Source organism: Loxodonta africana, chromosome 9 (genome assembly GCF_030014295.1).
Source record: "Loxodonta africana isolate mLoxAfr1 chromosome 9, mLoxAfr1.hap2, whole genome shotgun sequence".
Taxonomy (NCBI): domain Eukaryota; kingdom Metazoa; phylum Chordata; class Mammalia; order Proboscidea; family Elephantidae; genus Loxodonta; species Loxodonta africana.
This window is the reverse complement of record NC_087350.1, coordinates 24,426,467-24,438,976: the sequence shown is the minus strand read 5'-3', so window position 1 is coordinate 24,438,976 and position 12,510 is coordinate 24,426,467. Positions and strand designations below refer to the sequence as shown.

At 41.5% G+C, this 12,510-nt stretch overlaps 1 protein-coding gene across 5 annotated transcripts in view; it reads left to right on the top strand.

The window, feature by feature from the left end:
- NTRK2 (neurotrophic receptor tyrosine kinase 2) overlaps positions 1-12,510 on the top strand; it is a 444,402-nt gene that overhangs the window by 190,702 nt on the left and 241,190 nt on the right. The window lies entirely within an intron of this gene.

Here is a 12,510-nt window from a genome sequence, read left to right as displayed (position 1 = left end):
TGGGGATTCGTGTGGAATTATGCCAAACTTTGCAGCTTCACAGTGACCCTGGCAATAGGAGCAGGATAGAAGATGCTTTGTGCCATTTGGACCCTCCCTGAGCTGATCTTTCGCAACTCAACTCCCATGATGCCTTTGGCATACCGAAGCTTCACCTTACTAAGCATCCTGGTCAGTCCCTGTTACCTCCATGCTCTCCAGCTTCCTCTGCCTGGAATGCTTCTACACCATCTCATCTTGCTTAAACCCAGGGACGGTTTTACTAAGTCTTACAAATGTTCATACTTTAGCAATATGGGTTAGAATTGTGATAGAAACCATACCCAAAATAAGTAGCTCTTAGAAGTTGGCCTAAGGTAGGACATTGTTACTTTCATTTTTGAAGGTTTTTTATCTTTTTTTTGGTTTTCTTAAATCTTTCCATGAACTGTTCTAGCCTGTAAGAGAGAAAGGAAACCAAAAACCAAAACCAAACCATTGCCATCAAGTTGATTTCCACTCATAGCAACACTGTAGAACAGAGTAGAGCTGCCCCATAGGGTTTCCAAGGAGTGGCTGGGGGATTTGAAGTGCTGACCTTTCTCTCTTAAAAGAGAGAAAGAATATGTTATAAATAAGCCAGGTTATGGAGTAGATGTGCTAACACCTGGTGTCAGGTTGTTTTTAGCTGCTGCCCAGTTTGTCTCGGTCCTGTGCCATCGCCATGATGGGTTTCAGATCTTCAGGAGTAGATCTCCAGGCCTTTCGGTTACTGGTACAGCATGTGAACCAGCTGCACCACCCAGGGACTCCAAGTCTTCTCCTAGGGCTAAAGTCCATTAAAGGTTTCCCAGGAGAGACTTACCTCCTACTTATCAGGCGGTACTTTAACTGGTTTGCGTATGCAGATTCATTTAATTCTTACTATGATCCTGTGGGAAACCCTGGTGGCATAGTGGTTAAAAGCTATGGCTGCTAACCAAAAGGTTGGCAGTTTGAATCTACCAGGCTCTCCTTGGAAACTCTATGGGGCAGTTCTACCCTGTCCTTTAGGGTCCTATGAGGTAGATACTATTATTTTTTCCCCTATTTCAGAGAAGGAAGCTGAGGCCCAAGAAGGCTAGGTGACTTTCCTGAGGTCATAGAGTTAATAACTGTCATAGCTAGAATTCATACTGGGCTCCCTGGCTCCAGAGTCTACTAGCTTCACAACTCCTGGAGAGTTTCTGCTACTGTGAGGGGAAAGCAGTGACTGGTGACTTCAGGGCTTAGGCCACATGAAGAATTAACAAACAAACAGATTGTGTGGTCAGCGTAGGTGATCATGTTGTTGTTGTTGTTGTTGGGTACATCGAGTTGCTTCCGACTCAGAGTGACCTTATGCACAATAGAAGGAAACGCTCCCTGGTCCTGTGCCATCCTCACAATCGTTGCTATATTTGAGCCCATCGTTGCAGCCACTGTGTCAATCTACCTCACTGACAGTCTTCCTCTTTTTCACTGACCCCCTAATTTACTAAGCATAATGTCCTTCTCTAGGGACTGGTCCCTCCTGATAACATGTCTGAAGTATGTGAGACAAGGTCTCGAATCCTCGATCCTAAGGAGCGTTCTAACTGTACTTCTTCCAAGACAGATTTATTCATTCTTCTGGCAGTCCATGCAACTCTGCCAACACCATAATTAAAAGGCATCAATTCTTCGGTCTTCCTTATTCAAGGTCCAGCTTTCCCATGCGTATGAGATGACTTACTTAAGAGAGCCTCACCGTTCTCCCGTCTCGGGGAATGGGTGAGTAGGGTTGGGTCTCTGATTCAAAGCAAGGTGATCCTCTAAAAAGGCAAGATATATTAGCTCAAAGTTCTCTTACAGTTCCAGAAGTTCTTTCATAGTACCAGAAAATAAAATTTGCAAACTATTTTTTGTGGTAGGACCCGATCAATTCCAAAAGAATTCAGAAATTGTATTTGTTGCTGTGGCCAGAAAACACAGTTGTTTTCAAAATAGAAAGAGGCATTAGGCATTTTCCTCCCATGCTCACCTTCAAAGCATGGAACTCAATGAACCTGAATACACATTTTATCTTGTTACCTTCGTTGCTTTCTCTTTAACTTAAAACACAGTGGGGATTTTTAATAAGTTATAGACTGGAGATATCACAAATTAATGCACAAATGTTTTGACACCAATACAAAGATGCTGGGCATTTTAAAGGGATCAGAGATATAGGTAGAGATACATCCAATCAGCAAGGTAAGCACAGACTTACTTGTGCTTACTTACTAAATCTGTACTAAACAATTTCACATGGGTTTCACCATGCCACATCAAAGTGAAATCCACGTGAAATTGTTCACTACAGATTAGTTAGTAAGCATAAGCAAGCCCATGCTTACTTTGCTTACTGAGTCATCCACCTCTGTCAGGGATTATAAATTTGAAAAGAGGCTTTGATTCTGTAGGAAGACGGTGTGGGATTGGGAGAGAGACAGATGCCAGCCATACCTAGAAGAAGAATCTTTGATGTAATGAAAAAATGTATAATTGTTCACTACAGATTAGTAAGTAAGCACAAGTAAGCCCATGTTTACCTTGCTTATTGGATAATCCGCCCCGGATATGGGGCCTACGTTTGAGAAGCTTAAATTCTCACAGGAAATTTAAAACAAGTTTACAAAAGAATATAACAAGGTAGAGTAAGATAAATACATTAAAGAGTTTTAAACAACCATGGGATTATAGTTAAGAGAGATAAAAGAGTTAGTTATTTCTTGTCCTGGAGAGAAGAATTCACAGAGAAGCTGGTATTTCTGCTGACCTGGTAAGAAAGCAGTTGCCATCAATTCCAACTCATGGCAACCTCATGTGTGTAAGAGTAGGACTGTGCTGCACAGTGTTCAACGGCTGACTTTCCAGTAATAGACCACCAGGCCTTTCTTGCTGGCTGGACTCCAACCTCCAACTTTTTGCAGCTGAGAGTGTTAATCATTTATATCACCCAGGGGCTCCACCAGCTTGGGAAGGATAGGTAAAAGGTAGAGGAGCAAAGATGAAGTTAAGGGACAAGCTGGGTGGAAGAATCAGGTTGAGGAAGATGTGGAAGCAGCAAAACCCCAGTTATGGTCATCTGACGATGCATTATTCCTGCACGGACCACCTTAATGCCCATGGCACTGGCCATGTCCTACCCAATCCTTAACCAAGACAGGAAACTCCAAATACTTGCCATAATGAACCAGCTCCAGGAATGTAAAGAGGGCCTTCCCTCTACTTTATGTCAGTGTTTTTAAATGTCTTCTCATGATTTGCTACAGCCCACTTCAACAAAGGTCAGTTTTCAAAGAAGCAGTCCTAGACTGTCACAACAATGCATTTGGAAGGGGGAAAGGAGAAGAGGGAATTGGCCCGAATCCTTGGTTTTCTTGGTTGGGCCATAAGGTAGCATCAGTGACAGCTCCAGCACCAGAAGAGTGTGTGTTCAGGTCCACCATCATGTCTTTGTCGCGACCTAGGCAGGCAAAGCTGGTTGAGGCAGAACTCCTGCAAAGAGGAGCCCACAGCCTGAGCAGCTTTCTCCAAGAGTGTCTGAGTGGGAATCAGCTTGTTAAAGGTGTAGATGCCAGGTAGGGAAACCAGAAATCCGCGTTTTTGCAAAGGCTTCTGTGAAATTCTGATGTTTGAGAGCTACTGTGCTATGAAGGAGCCCTGGTGATGTAATGATTAGGCACTCGGCTGCTGATCAGAAGGTTGGCAGTTCAAATCCACCAGCTGCTCCTTGAAAACCCTATGGGGCAGTTCTACTCTGTCCTATAGGGTCGCTCTGAGTCAGAATCAACTCAATGGCAACAGGTTTGGTTTTGGTTTTTGTGCTATGGAGTGGCTCTCAGCTTTGGCTATACTTAGAATTGCCTGGATAGATTTGTAAAATGCACATGCCTGGAACCCACACTAGGTTAATTAAATAAGAATATTTGGGGATAGAGCTTAGGCATCAGTATCTTTTTAATATCCTCCCACGTAATTCTAATGTACAGCCAGGTTTGAGAACAACTCATATTGGATAAGACTAAACTATTGCTTTTGGTACCTTCCATAAAAAACAAATAAAAAGGAAGTATTAGATAGTATGTAGATATTAAAGTGATTGTATAGTCCATTTTTACCCTTGGCTTTTGGGGCTGTGTTATGGAGTAGCTTTCGTTGTTAAAGGAGTCCCTGGATGGTACAAATGTTTAATGCAGCTTCCTACAATTGCCATGGCCACTTCTGTTTCTGGGGGTATACTCCCACCTCCCTAAAATTCTAGTTCAGCTGGGAGAGGCTGACATTTTCATGTAGATTTTTACATAACATAAAGAGAGAATCTCTCAATAATGTTGCTAGAGTTAGCAAATAAAAATACTGGATGTCCAGTTAAATTTGAATTTCAGGTATAAAACAAATGATTTCTTAAAAAAATCAATGATGTTGCCTGTAATATTTAGGACATATTTATATGAAAAATTATTCTTTGCTTATCAGAAATTCAACTGGGTATCCTCTATTTTTTCTGACAACGCTGCCCATAAAGGAAGGAAAACCAAGTCAAAATTAGTTAAATATGGCAGGTTCCTGATTCTGCAGTTGATACTAGATTTCCAGACCTGCAGGCCTGGTTTTGACTTGGAGCTGGTCCCTCAGACAATTAGACCTGAACCCAGAGATTTAGAACCTCATCATTGAGCCTGTGCTTCAAGGAGGGAACAACCTGATATATCCCACCACATGCAAGTGATCTCTAATCACATTTTTGTTTTGATGGCCAAGGTCAAAACTTAGTCTCAAGCTTCTAGGGACCCCTTGGGTTGTCCTAATCACTTTCAGTTTCAAGTCTGAGGGACGTGTCTCATGTTAAGCCACTTTTACCATTGATCTCATCTTCCCTGGCTCAGGCGATAAGCTCTGCCCACCTTTTGAGCCTCCTGGGACTCTGAGAGCTCAGCAGTGACAAGTAAAAAGAAGGGCAGCAGTGACATCACATTCAAACCATCTCTTTCATACCCAGGGCTGGCTTTGTGGGTGTGCGACCTGTGCCATCACTCAGAGCCACATGCTTAGAAGGGTCTCACACTTGGTTTAGTGCTCTGCTGTCAACTTTTTGAAATTCTTAATGATTTATGAACAAGGGTCCCTGCATTTTCACTTTGCAGTGGGCTCTGCAAATTATGTAGCTGATCCTGCTCATATTAAAAACATATGCATAATAGACTAAAAGCAGTGGCCTTCTTGTATAGGCAGTAATTTACATTCTCTGGAGTGGGTACGTCTCTAGTCTTCTCCCTTGGGTAAGGGCGTTCCTTTGTCAGGGAAGACTCGTAACAACTCTTGTGCCTTTCTTCCCACGCCTGCCTTCACAAAGACTTTCACAGTGCATATCTAGGCATTTTCTCTGGGAGCGTAAATCAGTCTGCATATTTCTTCAAGTGTAGCTGTCTTTTGGGGTGGCATTTAGTAACTGTCCTCATTCATCAGTTAGCAATTATTGAGCACCTGGCCCTGAGCAAGGCACCTTTGATCACTTGCCCCACCATCATCATCAGTCACCACGTTAGATGTATTTAGCGCCCATCTGGGTGTGGGCCAGTGCTGGAAGATGGTGTGTGCTAACCAATATTCTGTTGATGAAACCAGCACTGCCTCTGAAAGGCAGCCATTGCTGCCTTTGGGGCAGAGAGTTCTTCCATATCAAAGAAAGGTCTGCCCATCAGGTGCTAGAGCCACAGGTAATTTTTCTGGCATCCGCCACTATGAGACTTAGGCAGAGATAGAAAAAACAAAACAAAACACAAATATCCAAAGATGCTCATTGAATTGGCTGAAAATCAAAGCCCCCCTCCCCCTTTGTAGTAGTTGTGTTGTAAAATTGTGCTCTTGGCCCCCTAAATCATCGCTGAAGGTAGCCATGTGCGTAATGGCAACATAAGGCTGACCCAGAGAAGCCTCCTGATGGGAATCTGCCCTGGAATAACACGTGTGAAAGTATTTTGAAAAACATAACGTAGGAAAGTAATGTAAACTATTGTTCTTCTTATTTATGGCTGCCAGAGGCAATGTCGCCATTTCCCCGGCAATGCCAGCAAATCCTAATCTAATGTTAAGACTCAAAACAGTCTACAAGACGAAACAGCTCCAGAAATAAAAGGAGGCCTTTGTGGTTTAAGTATAAGAAAGGACTTACTAGCATGGCTCATGACTTGTGCCCAGGCAGTATGCTAGACCTCATTGCATTTGAACAAACCCCCTAGTCTTTTACTTTGCAAAAATGTGTTGAGTTAGGCTTATGGTGAAAGTGAAATAGTTAAAATGTGCCGGCACATTTTGAATATTTATTCTTAATAAATGTGCTACTTTTCAGATCTTTTAAGGCCAAACATATTGGTATGAGGTAGAAAATCATTTCTAGGTATATAGAAATGCAAGTCAAGGCCAAGTTTGCCTGTAAGCTGCCCTGTCCCTTTCCCCACAGTGTGTTAGAAATTGATGGTCATGTTGAGGATATTTTTATATGAAAGAAATAGCACTGAGGGCATCTGAAATCTCTTGGACCCAGGAGAATGCTCTGGAACTAGATTAACTTGAGTGGAATGATTACCTAGAATCCATCAGGTGTTTGGAGCCCTCGTGGTGCAGTGGTTAAGAGCTTGGCTGCCAACCAAGAAGCTGATAGTTCAAATCCACCAGCTGCTCCTTGGAAACCCTATGGGGCAGGTCTACTTTGTCCTGTAGGGTCGTTATGAGTCAGAATTGACTTGATGGCAATGAGTTTTCACCAGGTACTTGGGAGTGTGTGAGGTGCTGTGGAGGACCTTGTGATGGGCAAGAAAAGCCAGTGCCTTCAAGAAATTTGTGTTCTGATTGAGAGAACGCCTTTATTACACTATTAGATTATACTACAATGCAATGTTATTACTTTCTAGCATCATCTAATACGATCATATATTATACAAACCCACACTCTCTTATCCAAAATTTTTGGAACCAGATGGTTTGGATTTAGGAATATTTTGGATTTTAGAAATGCAATATGGTTTGTACAACGAATACCACTACCACCCCCAGTGAGGCCTGGAGTATCACATTGTAATCATATTCATTGATATTTCTGCAGTGAAACTCAAAGCTATTCACACTAACTGGAATATGTAACATTTATAAACAACCTCACAGCAGCTCAATTGGGTTTTGATGCCAAATAAGTTAAGCTTTGGGTTTTCAGTATGTATTGGGTTTCAGGAATACAGATAATGGATTGAGAGCTTGTAGTAGAGTATGATACGGTACAATGTAATCGAAAATTATTTTGGTGTGTACTATAATGGAAGTTTGGTGAGTTATTGTCTTTCTCCAAATACACAGTAATGTTTCCTAAATACCCAGAACAATGCCTGGTACAAAGCAGATAGTCAATAAATAGTTGTCAAGTAAATAATAAAAGTAATAATAATAAAAGTTCACTGTCATTTTATGAGTATCTAAATTTTTTTTTTTTTTTTTTTTATTCTATGCCAAGGAGTCCTGGTGGCACAATGGCTAAGCACTTGGGTGCTAACCATAAGTCAGAACCCACCAGCTGCTCCAAGGGAGAAAGACGTGGCAGTCTGCTTCTGTAAAGATTTATAGCCTCGGAAACCCTATGGGGCAGTTCTACTCTGTCCTATAGGATCGCTGTGGGTCGAAATTGACTCGATGGCAATGGATTTGTTTTTGGTTTTTATTTGATTTAGGAGTTAATAAAATTGAGTGACTTCTTTGATTTAAAAAAATAGTAGACTAAGAATAGAAGATGATAAAGATGGTACAGTTTATACCAACAGTCACCACTGTGACTGAAGTAGCACAAGGATGACTACAATGCCTACGTCATCACTAGTGTTTGGTCATGTTCGGGAAGTTACAGCTTATGGAAAAAGACATGGAATGGATAGATGGTGCAGTGGTTAAGAGTTGGCCTGCTAACCAAAAGGTCAGCAGTTCGAATCCACCAGGCGATCCTCAGAAACCCTATGGGGCAGCTCTATTCTGTCTTATAGGGTCACTGTGAGTCAGAATCTATTCCTTAAAAGCAGGTTTGGTTTGGTGTCTATGGGAAAGTCAAACATATTAATATTTGTAGATATTATTGCTTAGAAAACTGTGGAGAACTTACAAACCAGATAACAAGTCTGAGGTTCTATAGTCTGACCGGATACCAGGTAGATGGACACCATTTAGTAGCCTGCCCATGTGTTAGCCGTGATGTTAGACAATATAATGATAAAAAATCTCATTCAGAATAGAAAAACAACAATAGTGATAATAGCTACAGAACATCAGAAGGAAAAAAGGGCAGAGATGACAGGAAGCTATGTGTTCAAGATTGTTACTCTGAACATAATTTATAATACCAAAAAAAAAAAAAAAAGAGGAAAAACCTAAGTGCTCAGTAATATGAGAATGATTAAATGGGTAGTGGTAAAATTGCAGAGACAATAAAATGGATGCTCACAATATAATATTAAGCATAAAGTACAAAATAGTAAATAAATTCAGTATATAATATAATTTAAAGCTACCATTGTTTACTCAAAACAGAACATTCCAGGCTTTAAAATATAGAACAGCGCTTTCTAGCCTCTGGTTCATTGGTTAAAAATAATTAAAATTCTGTACAGAAGACAACGAATTCTCCCCCTCCCCCTGAAGCCTAGCTGTAAGGTTTAGATTCAGTTTCTGGAATGGAGGAAGTGCTAAGACGTACACAAAGACCCTGAAAGGTGAAGCACCCATTTCATTAATTCTTTGAAAAATAAGTGACCTCACTCCCTTTTTGACTGTACTAATTAACACACACATTCATCTGGTTCCGAACCATGCTATGCATTATTTATTACCATCCATCTGTGGTTCGGTGGTCAACCTAATGGGTATCTCTGTCACACTTTGCCTGTGTGTGAAACACTGAAGTTGCTCTCATCTGCTCTTTTAATACTTTCTTACGAGAATAGTCAAAGTATACTTTTAAAGAACCCAAAACGATGTAGACTACAGGTGGATACAAATTTTAATTCTGACTTTTAATCAGCATCTGTCGTACCCTATTCACTTTGGTTACCAGTTGCCATGGGGGAGACTCTGACTCCTGGTGATCCCGTGTGTATCAGACTAGAACTGTGCTCCATAGGGTTTTCAGAGGCTGAATTTTCAGAAGTAGATTGCCAGGCCTTTCTTCTGAGGCACCTCTGAGTGCACTCCAACCTTTTAGTTAGCAGCCAAGCATGTTAATCTTTTGCACCACTCAGGGACTCCATAGTAATTGAAAATGACTATTAAAACTAAAATAGAAGTTAGAAATTCCTACTTCTTCCTTTAGTCCTCAGTGACCTCCAGTCCAGACATCAGACTTTAGCATTTTGAAGCCAAAACCTAGTTGCCATCTAATTGATTCTGACTTATGGTGACCTTATGTGTCAGAGGAGAACCATGCTCCACAGGGTTTTCAATGGCTGATTTTTCTGAAGTAGATTGCCAGGCCTTTCTTCTGAAGTGCCTCTCACTTCGGTAAATATGTAATATTCACCCATTGGGTACGAGCCCCACCAGTGCATTGCACAAAGTTTAGAATCTAATGGTTGTTCATATGACATCTCTGACAGGGGTCCAATCTCTTAAATGCATAGAAAACTTCAATATCTCAACAACAAAAAGACAATCCAATTAAAAAATGGGCAAATGATATGAACAGACACTTCACCAAAGAAGACGTTCAGGTGGCTAACAAACACAGGAAGAAATGCCTGTGGTCATTAGCCATTAGGGGGGAACCAACCCAAAAGCAAATCGAAACTATAATGGGACACCATCTCCCCGGACAATAATGGCAGTAATCAAAAAAACAGAAAATAACAAATGTTAATGAGGTTGTGGGGAGACTGGAACTCTTATACACTGCTGATGGGAATGTAAAGTGGTACAACCATTACGGGAAACAGCATAGCACTTCCTTATAAAGCTCAAAATAGAAATACCATATGATCCAGCAATCCCGCTCCTAGGTATATACCCTAAAGAAATAAGAGCCATGACAAAAATAGACATATGCACACCCATGTTCCTTGCAGCATTGTTCACAATAGCAGAAAGATGGAAACCACCTAAGTGCCCATCAACCAATGAATGGGTAAGCAAACTGTGGTACATACATACAATGAAATACTACACAATAATAAAGAAAAGTGATGAGTCCTCGAAACATCTCACAACATGGGTGAATTTGGAGGACATTATGCTGAGTGAAATAAGTCAATCACAAAAGGACAGATATTATATCAGACTACTATTATAAAAAAAATCAAGAAAAGGTTTACATGCAGGAAAAAAAATTCTTTGATGGTTACCAGGGATGGGAGGGGGAGGGAGGGAAAATTACCAACTAGATAGAAGACATGTGTTAATGTTGGTGGAGAGAAAGGTAATATACCATACGGGGAAAGTCAACACAACATGACCAAGGCAAGGGAAGACACTGCGAGGAACACAAGAATAAAGGGCAAATATGGTATACTATAACATAGATAATCCTGCAACAATAATATCAAGAAACAATAATCTAGAATTGATACATAGATAGATAGGTATGATAAAGAAGTGTGGAAGGGTGTAAAGGATCACACCCATCTCCAGATAGAGGTTTGGTTGTGGATATTTCTACATACATAATTGTAGGTGCTGCATGTATATTAATGTAGACAACAAAGCACACAAGGGGCACAGTCATGGAAACTTCTTAGACGTAATCAAATACCTCGAAGGATGAAACTGCTAGACTAGAAGGCAAAGGACGATAGACACGGGGGACATGTACATTAATTGGTACAACATAGCTCATAAAGACAACCTGCTGCATCCTACTTTGCTGAGTAGCATCTGGGGTCTTAAAAGCTTGCGCGCAGCCATCTGAGATACAGCTATTGATCTCTTCTCATCTGGAACAAAAGAGAATGAAGAATACCAAAGACTTGAGGGAGCAGTTAGTCCAAAGGACTAAGGGTACCACATGAACCACAGCCTACATGACCCTGAGACCAGAAGAGCTAGATGGTGCCTGGCTACCATTACCGACCACTCTGACTAGGATCACAACGGCGGGTCCTGGACAGAGCAGGAGAAAAGTGTAGAACAAAAGCTCAAATTCACAAAAAAGACCAGACTTACTGGTCAGACAGAGACTGAAGGAATCCCCAAGACTGTAGCCCTAAGACAGCCTTTTTACCTGGAACTGAACCCATTTTCAAAGGATACTGTTCAGCCAAACAATAGACAGGCCCATAAAATAAACATTTGAGAGGAACGTGTACCTGAGAACAATCAATTTTATGAGATCAAAAGGACAACATTTGCCCAAAGCATAGATGAGAAGGCAGGAAGGGGTAGAAAATCCAGATGAAAGGAAATGGGGGAATTAGGAGGGAAATGGGGAGCGTGCTGACACACTGAGGGGAATGCAACCAATATCATGGAACAATTTATGTACAGACTATTGAACAGGAAACTAATTTGTTCTGTAAACTTTCACCTAAAGCACAATTAAAAAAAAGAAGAAGAAGAATCTAATGGTTCATTAAATGCTTGTGGACTGAGTGGAAAGAGACTAAAAGGCCCGGGACTTCAAACTCTTGGCCCACAGTTTCCTCTCGCTGTGAAACGTTGTCACCCATAGGATCTCACCACATTTCCATTTTCTCATGAAGGCTGGCTGACCCCGGGTTCCCTCCTGCCCCTATGGAGGCACAGCTGTGATGGTTTTCTTCACTTGGTCAGCACCACGTATTTATGGAGTGCTTGCTCTTGTGCTGAATTTGGCGAGGGTTATTTTTCATGATGTGGAGCTGATCTCCAAGCCTTTAGTGGACATGAAGCAAATTGCTTGTTCTGAAGGGCCAGGCCCTGGCATGCATATGGGTTTTCTCCGCTTTGCTGCCCGAGAGTTATGCTTCGCCATTCTCCCTAATCCCTGCAAACAGGCGGGTGTGAGGCTGCCAGCACATCAAGTGCGTCTGCAAAATGCAGAGAAATTGCTGCTCTTCATTAGAGGTGTGGATGGAGGACTTCGGGAGCTTTGAAATCAGAGGGTTTTGGGTTTCTTGGTTACTTTATCTCAGGCTCTACTTTCAGAAATGTGATTATTACATGGTGCATTTCATTGCCAACATCCCTCCCTCTCTCCTCCCTCCCTCCTTCTCTTTCTCCCTTCCTTCAGAATGGTCTTAGAATTAAAATAAGATCTCTTTATTGATTATTCTCACCGCATAGCAAAGATACCCAACCCGTTCTCATTAAGTTTAGTCCTTTTCCAGGGACATACCTTCAGCCCCGCCTCAGTCACTGTCTCCTGTGGACAGACAAATCCTTGACCTTGTCATTACCAATCTCTCCATCATTGCCAAGAATCCCTCTCTTTGACAGCCTCGTCCTATCTCTTCAGCTCACTCTGGTTTCCTGACACCAACATTCCTT